At 33.6% G+C, this 13,773-nt stretch overlaps 1 long non-coding RNA gene across 1 annotated transcript in view; it reads right to left on the reverse strand.

Annotated features, from left to right (window-relative positions):
- LOC106509095 overlaps nucleotides 1–13,773 on the reverse strand; it is a 146,313-nt gene that overhangs the window by 132,006 nt on the left and 534 nt on the right. The gene's annotated exons all lie outside the window — the stretch shown is intronic.

Genomic DNA, 13,773 nt, shown 5'->3' on the forward strand with positions numbered 1-13,773 from the left:
GAGAACAATTCCATCAGTCAAAGAAAAATTCCCCATGTTGCACTTTTGTGGTCAATACCCCACACACTCCCAATCCCTATAACCTACTACCTACTGATTTCTTTTCTGTGATTAATGTTTCGCCTTTTTTAGAATGTTATAAAGTCAATGAAAAATTAACTAACAGTCTAAGAAAGAGAGAGTTTTATTCAAGCCACCTGAAGATGATAACCCAGGAGACCAGGAGACAGTCTTTGAGAAAGCTCTAAGGCAAACTCTGCAAATCACAGTTATACATGTTTTTGAGACAAAGGGTTATACATCAAAATAATAGATCAATGGTCTACATAGTCTAGATCTGAACATACAAGGTGAATATTGGGTCATAGTGACCTCTTATAGGATTTAGAAAGGAATGTTATCTCTTAAGGAGTTACCTTGCTAGTCCCAGGAGAAAATTGCTCTTTTCTGTTGAGCAGGCATCCCTGCATCTTCTAAGGAGGTCTAGTTAATGTAAAATGGAGATGCACAATGCATACTAAAAAGGGTTAGTGCCCAAATAGGCAGAGAGAATTTTATATTTAAAAATTTTCTTATCCTGCCTTAAAAATACTTTATTATGTATATATACATAGAGAGAGAAAAGAAAAAGAATAAATTATGCAATAGCATTCTGTGTCTGCCTTCTTTCACTTAGCATAATTCATTTGAGATTACCCAAATTATTGGTTTGTATCAATAGTTTTTCTACTTTATTGATGAACATTATTGTATGGATATACCATAGTTAGTTTATCCATTCGTATGGTGAAGAACATTGATTGTCCCCATTTGGGGCAATTATAAATAGAGCTGCTATAACCATTCATAACAGGTTTTGATATACACATAAATTTATAGTATTGAGATAGTAGTGAGATTGCTGAATCATATGGCACAAATACATTTAACTTAAATGTCCAATTGTTTTCCAAAGTAATTTTGCATTCTCATTTTGCATTCTCATGAGCAATGAACAATCATCCCAATTGTTCCACATTCTTATCAGGAACCGCTAATGTCACATTTTGTGGTTTTATGTCTTGTTTTAAATATCTAACAAATGTGTAACGGTATTCCACAGTGACTTAACTTTTTTTCCCTAATGAAAATTACATTGAGTATCTTTTCACGTGCTTATTTTTCATCCTCATATTTTCTTTGATGAAGAGCCTATTCAAATATTTTATCTACTTTTGAATTCGGTAGTTTGATTTCTTATTTTTGAATTTTGAGTGATTTTTATACCTCTTTTGACTGCTTCTGAATTGTGATTACAACAGGCAATGAAATCTCCATCCAGGATCTTATCAACAAACTCTTACACATGTTTTAGGTGGCTTGCTAAAAATATTATAGTAATCTGCTGTGGCAGAAGGTCAAGCCCATGTTTTATCTAATTACAGCTTTTTTCTACCTCCATTTCTTTGATGAGAATGTAAATTAGTGTACACTTTTGTAATTTTACTAATGTCTACCAAAACTTGAAAATATATATACCCTTTGATTTAGTAATGCTGTTTCTTAAATAATTAGTCTGAGTTACTTAGTGTATCAAAGGTGGACTTAACTGATTTAGCATGATGTTCCTAATTGGTGTTCTGAAATTGTTATTTGATAATAAGCATTAGCAAAATTATATGCATAGTTAGATTCATTTTTAAAATAAAATTTATATGCAAATCTACTCATTCAGTAAATATTTACTACGTGTCTTCTTTTTGCCAGGATCTGTGCTATGCATACAGAATACAGAGGTAAGCAACTCTGTTCCTGTAAAAAAGAATTATATAAAAATGCATTAGACCTTATGGATAGACAATAAAGTGGCAATTTGCACATTAGAAAGAAAATCATTATCATACAAAATATGGCTCTAAATGTCCCAAATAAATCAGTTTGCATTCTTTCTCAAAGGCACCTGGATAGCAAGGTAAACAGAGAACAAATTATACTATAATGATTGATGTGTGAATGGAGGAGGGAGCAGCTGATTCTGGAGTCACTCAGAAAGACAATGGTTCAAATGCTAGTTATATCAGTCTCTACCTGTGTTTAACCTCATCTATAAAATATTGGTATTACAATTATTATGTGAATGAAAGAAATATTTCAACTAAGGCAGCATAATGACTGTCACACAGTAAGTACAAAATAAATGTTAGCAGTTATCATTATTATTATCACTCTATGGGGCTTTTCCAGGACAGACCCCACCACTTCATGACCTCTGACTGCCTCTTGTTTGTAGAAAAGCTTTAGTCTCCCATGCCTCCCCTGAGTCACAAAAGCTGGCTCAAGAATTAATGATTGAAGAAATGTGAACAGGTAGTAATAAAATTAGCAGGTGGGTTGGGAGAACTGTTAAGTATTTTAATGATAAATCAGCCATATACCATTAACAGAATCTTTAGTTCCTCCCCGAAGGATATTGATAACAGTGTCTGTTGCACCTTCCCAAGCTGGTTTGCAGATACAAAACCCCACCAGATGGAAGAAATTAACTGCATGATGACCACAAGCACATAGTCCCCAAACCAGCTGGAGCCTCAGGATTGATGATGTTATCCTATGTGACACCACCCTGTTAACCTTACAGAGCATTGTGCCCTAGCTGATCACACACCCTGAAGCTCTCTCTCTTACCTCACTGTTAAAAATCCTTCCCTGAAATACGCCAAGGTGTTTGTTGAGTCTTTTGAGCATAAAACACCTAAACTCCTTGCTTGGCTCTTGCAATAAATGGTTTGTTTAAACTCACTGTGGATTGGGCACACAAACTTGGTTTCAACAACCTTACCGTTATTGAAATGAATAAAAAATGGCAATTTTCAGTCAGACATATCAGTGATTTTGTCTGTATCAAAAGTAGAATTTGACTTCTAGGCATTAAATTTTTAAAATTATGTTTCTTTGCATTATTTATAATCAAACATGAATATTTTGTGGGGATCATGGGATTGGGGACATCATTTGAGATATACCTCATTAATATTATCTTCCTTTATATGAGTAGAATGATGCAAAATTCACCTATTAAAGAAATATGCTTGAACACTGGAACAGTAATATTTGCATCCCTGAAATAAAAGACTTGGTTTGCAGATAATAGGAAGGTTGCAAAGTGCTTTGAAATTGTAGGTCGGAGTTCCCGTCGTGGCGCAGTGGTTAACGAATCCGACTAGGAACCATGAGGTTGTGGGTTCGGTCCCTGCCCTTGCTCAGTGGGTTAACGATCCGGCATTGCCGTGAGCTGTGGTGTAGGTTGCAGACGCGGCTCGGACCCTGCGTTGCTGTGGCTCTGGCGTAGGCCAGTGGCTACAGCTCCGATTCAGCCCCTAGCCTGGGAACCTCCATATGTCGCGGGAGCGGCCCAAGAAATAGCAAAAAGACAAAAAGAAAAAAAAAAAGAAAAAAAAGAAATTGTATGTCATCTAATAGCTCCAATTAAAGGGTCAGTAATGACCACAACTGCATACAGATAATACAAGGAAATGAGTCACTGAGCCTAATCCTTAATGATATTGGAAAGGAGAGGTTACATACTGGTAAAGTTGTTAGCATTTTCCTCACATTTTAAATCTGTTCCTGGAAGATAAGTGCAGCTGCTGCAGAGAGAATGAAAAGATAAAAGCAATCTTGGGTTCCATAAAACTTAAGATAAAGATGTTATCCCGGAGGTCTCCCCTCAGTGCCTGAGAATGCCTGTGCACTATACTCTGCAATTAGCATTGGCAATTGATTTTATAGAAAAGAGCTACTGAAAGGACATGTTGAGTAAGGAACTCCTTTAAACAGAATAAGACAGAATTTTTTTTCAAAAGTAAGGAGGAATAATAATCGGGTTTTATGAAGTATGTTTTCATTGCAAACTAGTCACCTAAGAGTGTTTTTGAACTGTTCATTATGTTGTCAAGTTGCTAAACTCTTTTGACTTGGAAAAGATAAATATCCACAAGACAAAGAAATTCTTCAAATATCTTACTGAAATTATTGAATTCTGTAATATAGAGCAACCATAAAAAATGTTTTTATTATTTCCTATTTTTATACCCCTTTAGCTTTATTTTCACTTCAGAAGGAAAAGGGAAGTGGTTGTTAATGCCACATCAGAGACAAGGTTTCAAAGATCTGTCCCCTGTGGTCTTCCAATCCCACTTGCTGTCTCTATAATTCAGGAAGAAACGAGGCTACCTGTTTCATTCCAACAACTTGACAGCTCTCCTAGTTGAGCTTAATAGATTGTAAAATCACTCTTAAGTACATTAGACAAAAATACAGTTATATATCTTGCTTCTGAGATTCTTAATAATTAAACTTGACTGACTTCTCCTTTTAAATCTCTGAATTTACTGTCTTCAAACGAAGTTATATTTTCAAAAATGTTTGTATTCTTAACTGCAAGCTTCTCAAAGATTGAAACCTTTTATCTTTTTATATCATCTGCAGCTAACACAGTCCCACCCACATAGTCAGTGCTCAATATATGGAAGGAAAGGGAGGAGAAGGAAGAGAGAGGAAAGGAAAAAGGGGATTTTTCTATAGTGAAATAACTGGATAGCACATTTCCCCAAAACTTTACATCTGTTTTGCTCAAGAAATTTTAAAGATTATATTGAACTTTTTGTTTATTTAACCATCAATATAAATTTATTTAAAATTATTTAAAACATCATAATGCAGCCAATATGTAGTAGCTTCAGAGTATATTTAATGTTATATTGTAGTCTCTGTACTTTATGTCATTATCCCTAAAAATATCATTTATCAAAATCAGCATTACCTTTCTTTTTAACAAAAAAGATTTAGGGACTGTTTATAAAAATCTAAAAATCATACATGCTTAGCTTAATATTTGGAAAGTGTTTTTTTTTTTTTTTAAAAAAAAGCAAAACCTTATTTTAAAATATTTATTGCAAGAAAGTATAAAAAAAGTAAAAGCTTACCCTTGAAGGGGAAAAGAATTTGTTGCCACCCCAAAATATACCTCATTGGCATAAGGGTTATCTTTAGCTGGTTATTTTTATGAAGTAGCAGACATAGGAGAAGCTCTGAAAATGTAGTAGGAATTACACTTTTATAAGAGAAACTTACTTTTAGGAGGGAAATTGCCATTTGTAAGAACATCTACCTCTCTGTACCAAGAAGAGGAGGATGGATATTCTCTAGAAGCTCTTCTCAATGGAGAAGGCACTTAAATCTGCATAATAACCATACCCTTTTTCACTTTGCTTCTCCCAGTAATTTCCCATAATTGGCTTCTCCCCACCCTCAACTTATTTCTTTTACTTTTGCTTGAAAATGGTATTTAAGGGGGTGACTTGGGCCATTTCAGGGAATTATACGGTTTCCCTAGGTCTCTCCTTCACATACAGGAGGTAGATATCTTATTAAACTTGTTTGTTTTTCTCACATTAAACTGTTATTACAGGTGGTCTCAGCCAAGAACCTAGTGGGATAGAGGGAAGATTATTTTTCCTCAACTATACTCTGTAAACAAAAGAATGTTGCCCATAATTCAGTGCTACAAGGATCAAGTCGTTAGCCACTGTAATTGCTGATGTACTGAATTCAGGATGAAGCATTCTGTGTTTTGGATATTTAAGTGCCTACATATTTAAAATGCATATCTGAGAGAAGAATTTCAGTGGCCCCAGATTCTTGTATCTCCCATACATAGGATAAGCACTAAAATCCTTAACTAAGATATCTGACCCTCCAGACCAGCAGTAGCCTTTTACTAAGATGTATTTGATTATTGCCCAGACCCACCCCCCAAAAAAAATCATACATATACTGGCTCCTCTTCTATTTGAAGCAGTTCCTCAAAAGCTCTCTGAAAGGCTGTCTCCTGGATTACAATCTAGTCATAAGTCATCAAATAAAAGTGAAACCACTGTGTGTGGTTTTTTTCCAGTTGATAACCAATCATCCCACTGCCCAAGAGCAATAACTATATTTTGATGTAGGTGCTACTTGATTTTTTTTCCTATTTTTCATAACTGAATCTTCCTATATAATTTTATATCTTGATATTTATATGATATAACAACTAATTATCTTCTGGCCCTTTGTAAAATATGATAGAAATTTACTGCCCCACTAGAAATAAATGAAAGAAATCTTATCACACACTGAAATTCATAGAATACACTAACATTTTAAATTTTTGCTAAATTGATCAAAATGAAAATATATTTTATAAATTTCTATTTCTACACTTTTTAGAAAATACTTATCAGTCTACTTTAGCTTCAAAAGACGTGGTAGTTTTCTAAACCACTCTCGAAAGGCAAAATAACTCTCAAAGGTTCAAATATTTTTTTTAATTTAAATAATCATTTGTTTCATTTCTTTCCAGCAGAAGACTTCTTGATTACTTATCCTGTAGTATAAGTAGAAATTGGAATGGAAATGATTCTGAGTCAAACTGCTAATGATACATATGTATAGCATTTCCATTATCCCATCACCTAAAGAAAGTTTCTGAACCTTCTAGCCGAATATGTAGGGATGCTTCTTACTGATACATGTTTCAATAACATGTGGAACTCAATAAAAGAAGATGACAATAAAAAGCTCAGAGTTAAGATGGGAGCTGAACCTTCCTTTTGACTCTGTGCTGAAAAACTCAACTGTTTTCCATGTCCCAGAATAATTCTTAACTAGGGCAAGGTAGGTGTTAATTTGTGGGATCTGGTGGTATCTTATGCCATCTTGGGAATTTGGGAATTGTCTTTGATATCATGGACTAAGCTAAAGGAAAGAAATCTTTCTTCTGGTTTCCAACTGTGTGTGTGTGTGTGTGTGTGTGTGTGAGAGAGAGAGAGAGAGAAGAGAAAGCGTGAGTGTGTGTGTATTCCAATGTTTGAATATTTGGGGAGGGGGTAGATTAATTAAAACTGAAAATTATTGATTTTGTATTTCTCATAAGAGCTAGTAACAACAAAAAAAGGAGGTACAAAATGACAGCATATAAGAGCCACTTTGAAAATTTCTTCCACTTAGCAAGATGTATAGGTTGAGTCACATGAAATTGCCTATATGTAGCTGCTTTTAACCTACAGAAACAACAATTTCTGATTATTCAAACTAAAATACTAGTAAATATTACTCTTAAATAAAGGACTCGATTTCAGATGCCAACTAAAGGGGCAGGAAACAATTCATTATATAATAGTAACAGTATATGTTGCATCATTATCACTAGGAATTTTTAATAATTACTGTATATTTAGAACTTTAAAATTAAAGAGTATATTCAAATAAGAGAGAAACAGAAGTGTTTCTAGTTATTCAAGTTTAAATGTCACCCAAAAATTGATCATTGAAACTGTCCTTTTTCTGATTCCCTAAGGCTTGACCTTGGCCCACACACCCTACCTATTCTCTAACAGGTGCTATAATTTCTTCTGTTTTTTGACTAGGTATTGCTCTTATCACTTTGTATTGTAAATACACATATAACTGTAAGCTCGCTGAGGGAAGGCCCTGGGTTGTCATGCCTAGCACTTTCTCAAGCAGAAAGGTGCTCAATTAATTTTTGAGGATTGATAAACTGATGGAAATTAGAAAAATAATTTGTTGTCCTAGATTATTTTTATTTTATTATTATGGATTAAATTCAGTCAGCTCACAGTAACACAGATTTAAGTTGAGAGAATGCAATCTAGATTTCAGCTAACACCCTTAAATTGTAATGTACATCATTATGGCATCTTAGATTCAGTGAAATATGGTACATATATATATAATATAAAGGGATAAAACTCTAATATGATAAGAGAAAACCCTCACATCCTTTCACAGGCTCGGTTGATGTCATTTCAGGATTCTTCTTAGCTCTTTGTGAGCACTGACTCGGGCTCTGTTATAGCTCGTGGGCAAAGGCAATGGAGTTTTGTTCTGCCAGCAGACCCCTGAGAACTCATACATTCCAGAAAACAAAGCCAATTATTTTTTTACCGTCTTGTTTCTATAGCATAATCTTGTTTCCTGGCAGGTCATAATACCAGGATTGTCATGCCTATTAAATTCCTTAAAACAATCTGGTAAAAAGAGTGAGCCAAAGAATTCAAATGGTAATTTCCTTTAAGACTGTTAACTCTGGAATTGTACACCTTCTGGTTTACACAAATGGTCTGAGTTGCTTTTCCTTTACTTGAGTGTGTGACAGAATGCCTCCTTTCTCCAAATATTAAAAGGGCTATTTAAATGAAAAATCCAAAAGAGCAAAAGCACTTCCTCCAGAAATATCATCATTGTAATATTATTTCTAGTTTTTATTGAGTTCATGGAGGGTTCTGCTGTGTTTGGGAAGAAAGGAATCAATGCATTGTTGTCCTCGGTAGAATGAGGATACTGGATCATTTGCTTTCTAAATTGCTGGTTCAGAATTTTCTTTTTTCTTTTTTTTATTTTTAGGGCCACACCTACAGCATATGGAGGTTCCCAGGATAAGGGTTGAATCAGAACTGTAGCTGCTAGACAACACCACAACCATAGCAATGCCAGATTGTTAACCCAGTGAGTGGAGCCAGATATTGAACCTGCATCCTCATGGATACTAGTTGGATTCATTAACTGCTGAGCCACAAGGGGAACTCCAGTTCAGAATTTTCGTGATTCTGGTTTTATACATCTACCATGTGGTGAATATCACAGAGACAAAAATGTCTGAATTCTTAACTGAATGTTTTAGATTTCAAATGTTTATTATCATTTAATTAGATCAAATGTATGAGAAAATAAAAGTGAAGTAAACAGAGTAAACATATTTTGAATAAAGGATATGAGGTTGTTTCCTAGGACAACTGACATTTTACTAAAGAGAAAGCCTCATCATTTAGGATTCAAGAATCCTGAGCTAGAGTCCCAGTTCTCATACTCACTAGCTGTGTAAACTCAAGCAAGAGAAAGTGATTACTAAAGCCTTACAAGTGAAAAAACTAAGATTCATTGAGATTAAGGAATTTACAACTCTTCATTTAAATTCAAATCAAATAATTGTTACTTATAATATTATCTGTAATATTTATTTTCATTTTCTGTTAACTTTGTTACTGTTTGTTGTTGTTACATTATTAATGTAAATAATGTTACCTGTAAATGTTAGTTTAAATATAAGGTATTACCATTTAATTATTATCTCTACGACTCTAGAGTCAGAGCAACTGATCTTTGATTAGAGAATCAAAGATAAGTAAAATTCTTAGTCCTGACTTTTAATAAAATCATCATGATTATTACATTGCTGTAGCTTTGTGCCCATGTGTGATGATGCACACAAAACCATGTGCAAGGTTCCAGGAGATGGTACTAAGGAGACCTTTAATACCACTTCATTAAATAAAAGCTTAAAGGGCAGACATTGACTCCAAACAAATGCCACAGACTTTCTAGGAAACTATTCCTATTCAAGTCAGATTTGAGAATAATAGTGTCTCTTAATAAAATTACATTTTAGCAAAATATCTATCAAGAAAGTTCTTTAAGATGTGAAGGTAATATTTCACTAGAAAAAAATTTTAAACATATTCTTTCAATGCAAATATTTTCTTCTCCCTGGATTCCTGCACCTTATTATTTTCTCCTAGGATATGAGCTACATGCAGACATTCTCAGCAAAATCTAGTTTAAAAGTTTCACTTCCTAGAAATAATAAAAAAGAGGAAATCAGCAGCTGTTCAAATTTCCTGGGTTAATGTCCCAAAACTATTTCTTTGGTATGACACTTAAATCTTGTTATGATATTCCTTCTAACATTATATTGCCTGCAGTGAATAATATGCATAGAAAATTCCAATGCACATAGAGAGAGAAAAAGACAGAAAAGAATTTTTTTGATACGAAAGATGTATATTTTGGTAGTAGCATCATACACGGTTTCTCAACAGCAATGAACATCTGTTTTCTTTTATTATGATTGTCTTACAATTTCAAATGGCCATATGACAGCATTGCCATATACTGGAAATAACAGGTGTTCAAGAAATATTCTCTAATGTTCCCTACAAATATACAATCAGAAACAATTTTCAGGAAAGACTGTCTTTTCCCATTTTATATTCTTGCCTCCTTTGTCAAAGATTAATTCACCATAGGTGTCTGGGTTGATTTCTGGGTTCTCTATTCTGTTCCATTGGTCTGTATGTTTGTTTTGGTACCAGTACCACAATGTCTTGATGACTGTGGCTTTATAATACTGCCTGAAGTCTGGGAGAGTGATACTTCCTGCTTGGTTTTTGTTCCTCAGGATTGCTTTGGCAATTCTAGGTCTTTTGTAGTTCCATATAAACTGTTGGATTGTTTGTTCTAGTTCTATGAAAAATGTCATGGCTAATTTGATAGAGATTGTGTTGAATCTGTAGATTGCTTTGGGCAGTTTGGACATTTTCACAATATTAATTTTTCCAACCCAAGGGCATGGCTTATCTTTCCATTTCTTTATATCTTCTTTAATTTCCTTGATTAATGTTTTATAGTTCTCAGTATATAAGTCTTTCACCTCCTTGGTCAGGTTTATTCCCAGGAATTTAATATTTGGGGTGCAACTTTAAAAGGTATTATATTTTTTATTTCCTTTTTTTAATATTTCATTTTTAGTATACAGAAATGCCACCAATTTCTGAATGTTAATCAGAGTGAAGTAAGTCAGAAAGAGAAAGCCAAATACCATATGATATCACTAATACCTGGAATATACTATAGGGCATAAATAAACCTTTCCACCAAAAAGGAACTCATGGACTTAGAGAACAGACTTGTGGTTGCCAAGAGCAAGGGAGAGGGAGTGGGATGGACTGGGAATTTGGGGTTAATATATGCAAAATATTGCCTTTGGAATGGATACACAATGCAATCCTGCTATACAGCACTGGAAACTATATCTAGTCACTTGTGATGGAGCATGATGGAGGATAATGTGAGAAAAAGAATGTATATATGTATGTGTGACTGAGTCAGTTTGCTGTACAATAGAAAATTGCCAGGACACTGCAAACCAACTGTAATGGAAAAAATAAAAATCATTTAAAATGAAAGAAATAATTTTCAGATGACATATGAAAAACAAAGAATAAATATTAGGAAACAAGATTTAAATGTCTACTGAATCCATGATTTTTTTTTTTTTAGGGCCATATCTGTGGCTTGTTGAAGATCCCAGGCTAGGGGCTGAATTGAAGCTGCAGCAGCTGGCCTACACCACAGCCACAGCAATGCCAGATCCAAGCTACATCTTCAGCCTATGCCACAGATTGTGGGCAATGCTGGATCCTCAACCCACTGAGGGATGCCAGGACTTGAACCTGCATGCGTCCTTGCAAACACTATGTTAGGTTCTTAACCTGCTGAGCCATAACAGGAACTCTCTGAAATTCTTTTCTATCCATCAACACCATCTCAAGAATTCCTTTGACATGAGGAATTTCTAGATTTTTTCTTTCCAAATATGATAACTGTCTCCTTGGAACCCTCATATCACTTTGAACTTTTCTAAGGTACTTATATTATCATGCTTCTGTTATATTAAGGTTAATTGCACATTTTTCTTAGCTTCATTCCCCATTACATTCTTTACAGATACACTCTTATATTCAACATAGACAGCACTGAATGGGTATCCTCCCTGTATAGACTGTGTGCCATAATCTGACTTGATAAAGATGAATATGACATTACCCTGGCCTCATAAAGTTTACTTTGAAGGCATGACAAACTCATTTTCTTTACCTTCCAAGTTTTTCACAATATTATCATATTTTAGTCATTCAGCAAATATTACAACTTGAGTGTTGATAACATATTAAAAACATGAAATTTTGTATAATTTTGTATGCTACTCAAAAACCAGTAATACCTGATGTGGGGTCATAGCTTCTCCCTAAAATCGATATTGTATAAGTAATCACTAACCTTCACTTTGGGGATACTACCTAATATGGAGAAAAATGGAATGTCACAGAGTCTAATTTAAAAAAATTTTTTTTACAAGATTGTTCTATCCTACAGGATCAAACTTAATTAACATCATTAACAATTCCTTAAACACATTAAATTTTATAAAGCACCCTCTGAGTCACATTATGTACTGTTATATAAAATAGAGGGAGGATAAACTCAATTCAAGTCTGATCATAGAAGACCCAGAAATTAAAACCATTTTCAAATAATTCACAGATTCATGTAATGTAAAATGTTATTTTTTTATATTCATAAGCACAGAGCATTCAAAGTTGTAATAAAGACAAAATACCTGGCAGATTTAAACTGGAGATAATTTCCATTGTTCACAAGTATTCCGTCCCTCTATAATTTGCATATGATCATAGACAAGGAATTTATTCCAAAAAATCAATTTTACTTAATTTTGAATTATCTAGCTTTTGTAGGACAAAGAAATTATGAATAACAATAAGCGCTTTCAAAAAATTATTTCACAAATGTGATGAGAAATAATTTTGCATTTTACATGTATATATGCTCAAAATTTCCAGACTAAACAGAAAGATAAAAATAGCACAAAATCACATACTTTTTGAGGAAAGTATTTTTCACTTCATTAATCAAAAATAGATTAATGTGTAAAAAATTACACACATATGCACACATATCCCATAATCAAACTATTCTGGTAAATTTTAAAACAAATTTCTTTACATACCCTAAACAGGGTTTAGAAAGAGGTCTTTCCACTATATATATATACATATATTAATTTATTGAAGTGTAGTGGATTTATAATGTTGTATTAGTTTCAGGTGTACAGCAAAGTGAATCAGTTATATATATATATATATAAATATATCCATTCTTTTTTGCATTCTTTTCCCATATAGATTATGACAGAGTATTGAATACTTTTCCCTGTGCTATACAGTAGGGCCTTGTTATCTATTTTATATGTGGTAGTATCACATGTAAATCCCAACCTCCTAATTTATGGCTCCCCACCCCACATTTCCCCTTTGGTCATCCTAAGTTTGATTTCAAAATCTTTGAGTCTGTTTCTGTTTTTGTAAATAAGTAGTTTTGTATTTGTTTTATTAGATTCCACATATAAGCGACATCATTTGATATCTGTCTTTTTCTGGTTCACCCTCTAATTTGAATGTACCTCCAGTCAAATCTTTGGATCTTTTTCTCAAACTGTCACTATGTTTACTCCACATCATAACATATGGTAGCATAAAGTATTTTCCTAAGTACAACTACCACTTTGTTATTAGAACACACTATTTTCAACTAAAGTATGAAATCCAAGAGGAAGATTGTAAAATGACTGTGTTTATCTACTGAAAAGTTTTTTTTTTCTGGAATAATAATGATTTCTTTCTAAAACTTTAAATGAAAACTCAAATAGCATTTTTTAATCCAAGTAAGTTTTACTATCCATTAAACAGAAGCAAGGAGTATTTAGCAGAGTTGTATTTTCCTTATTTTCTGTGATGGTGATTGTGCTGAAAGCATATCCAGGAGTTTCTGGTAAACAATAGATTACTATATATATATATATATTCACACCATAGATATGGCAAATGGCAACCTAAAGATCTTCTCCTGTTACTGAATAGTTCCCATGCTGCATGATATGCCCTAAAATGCTTCTTCTGATATTATTATAAATCTTGGTATAAGTTTTTGAGTTAGCATCAGTACAATTTTCTATAAAGACATAAAAAGAGTACATATTTGGAGTTCCCATCATGGCACAGCAGAAACGAATCCGACTAGGAACCATGAGATTGTGGGTTC

Source organism: Sus scrofa, chromosome 1, assembly GCF_000003025.6.
Source record: "Sus scrofa isolate TJ Tabasco breed Duroc chromosome 1, Sscrofa11.1, whole genome shotgun sequence".
NCBI lineage: Eukaryota > Metazoa > Chordata > Mammalia > Artiodactyla > Suidae > Sus > Sus scrofa.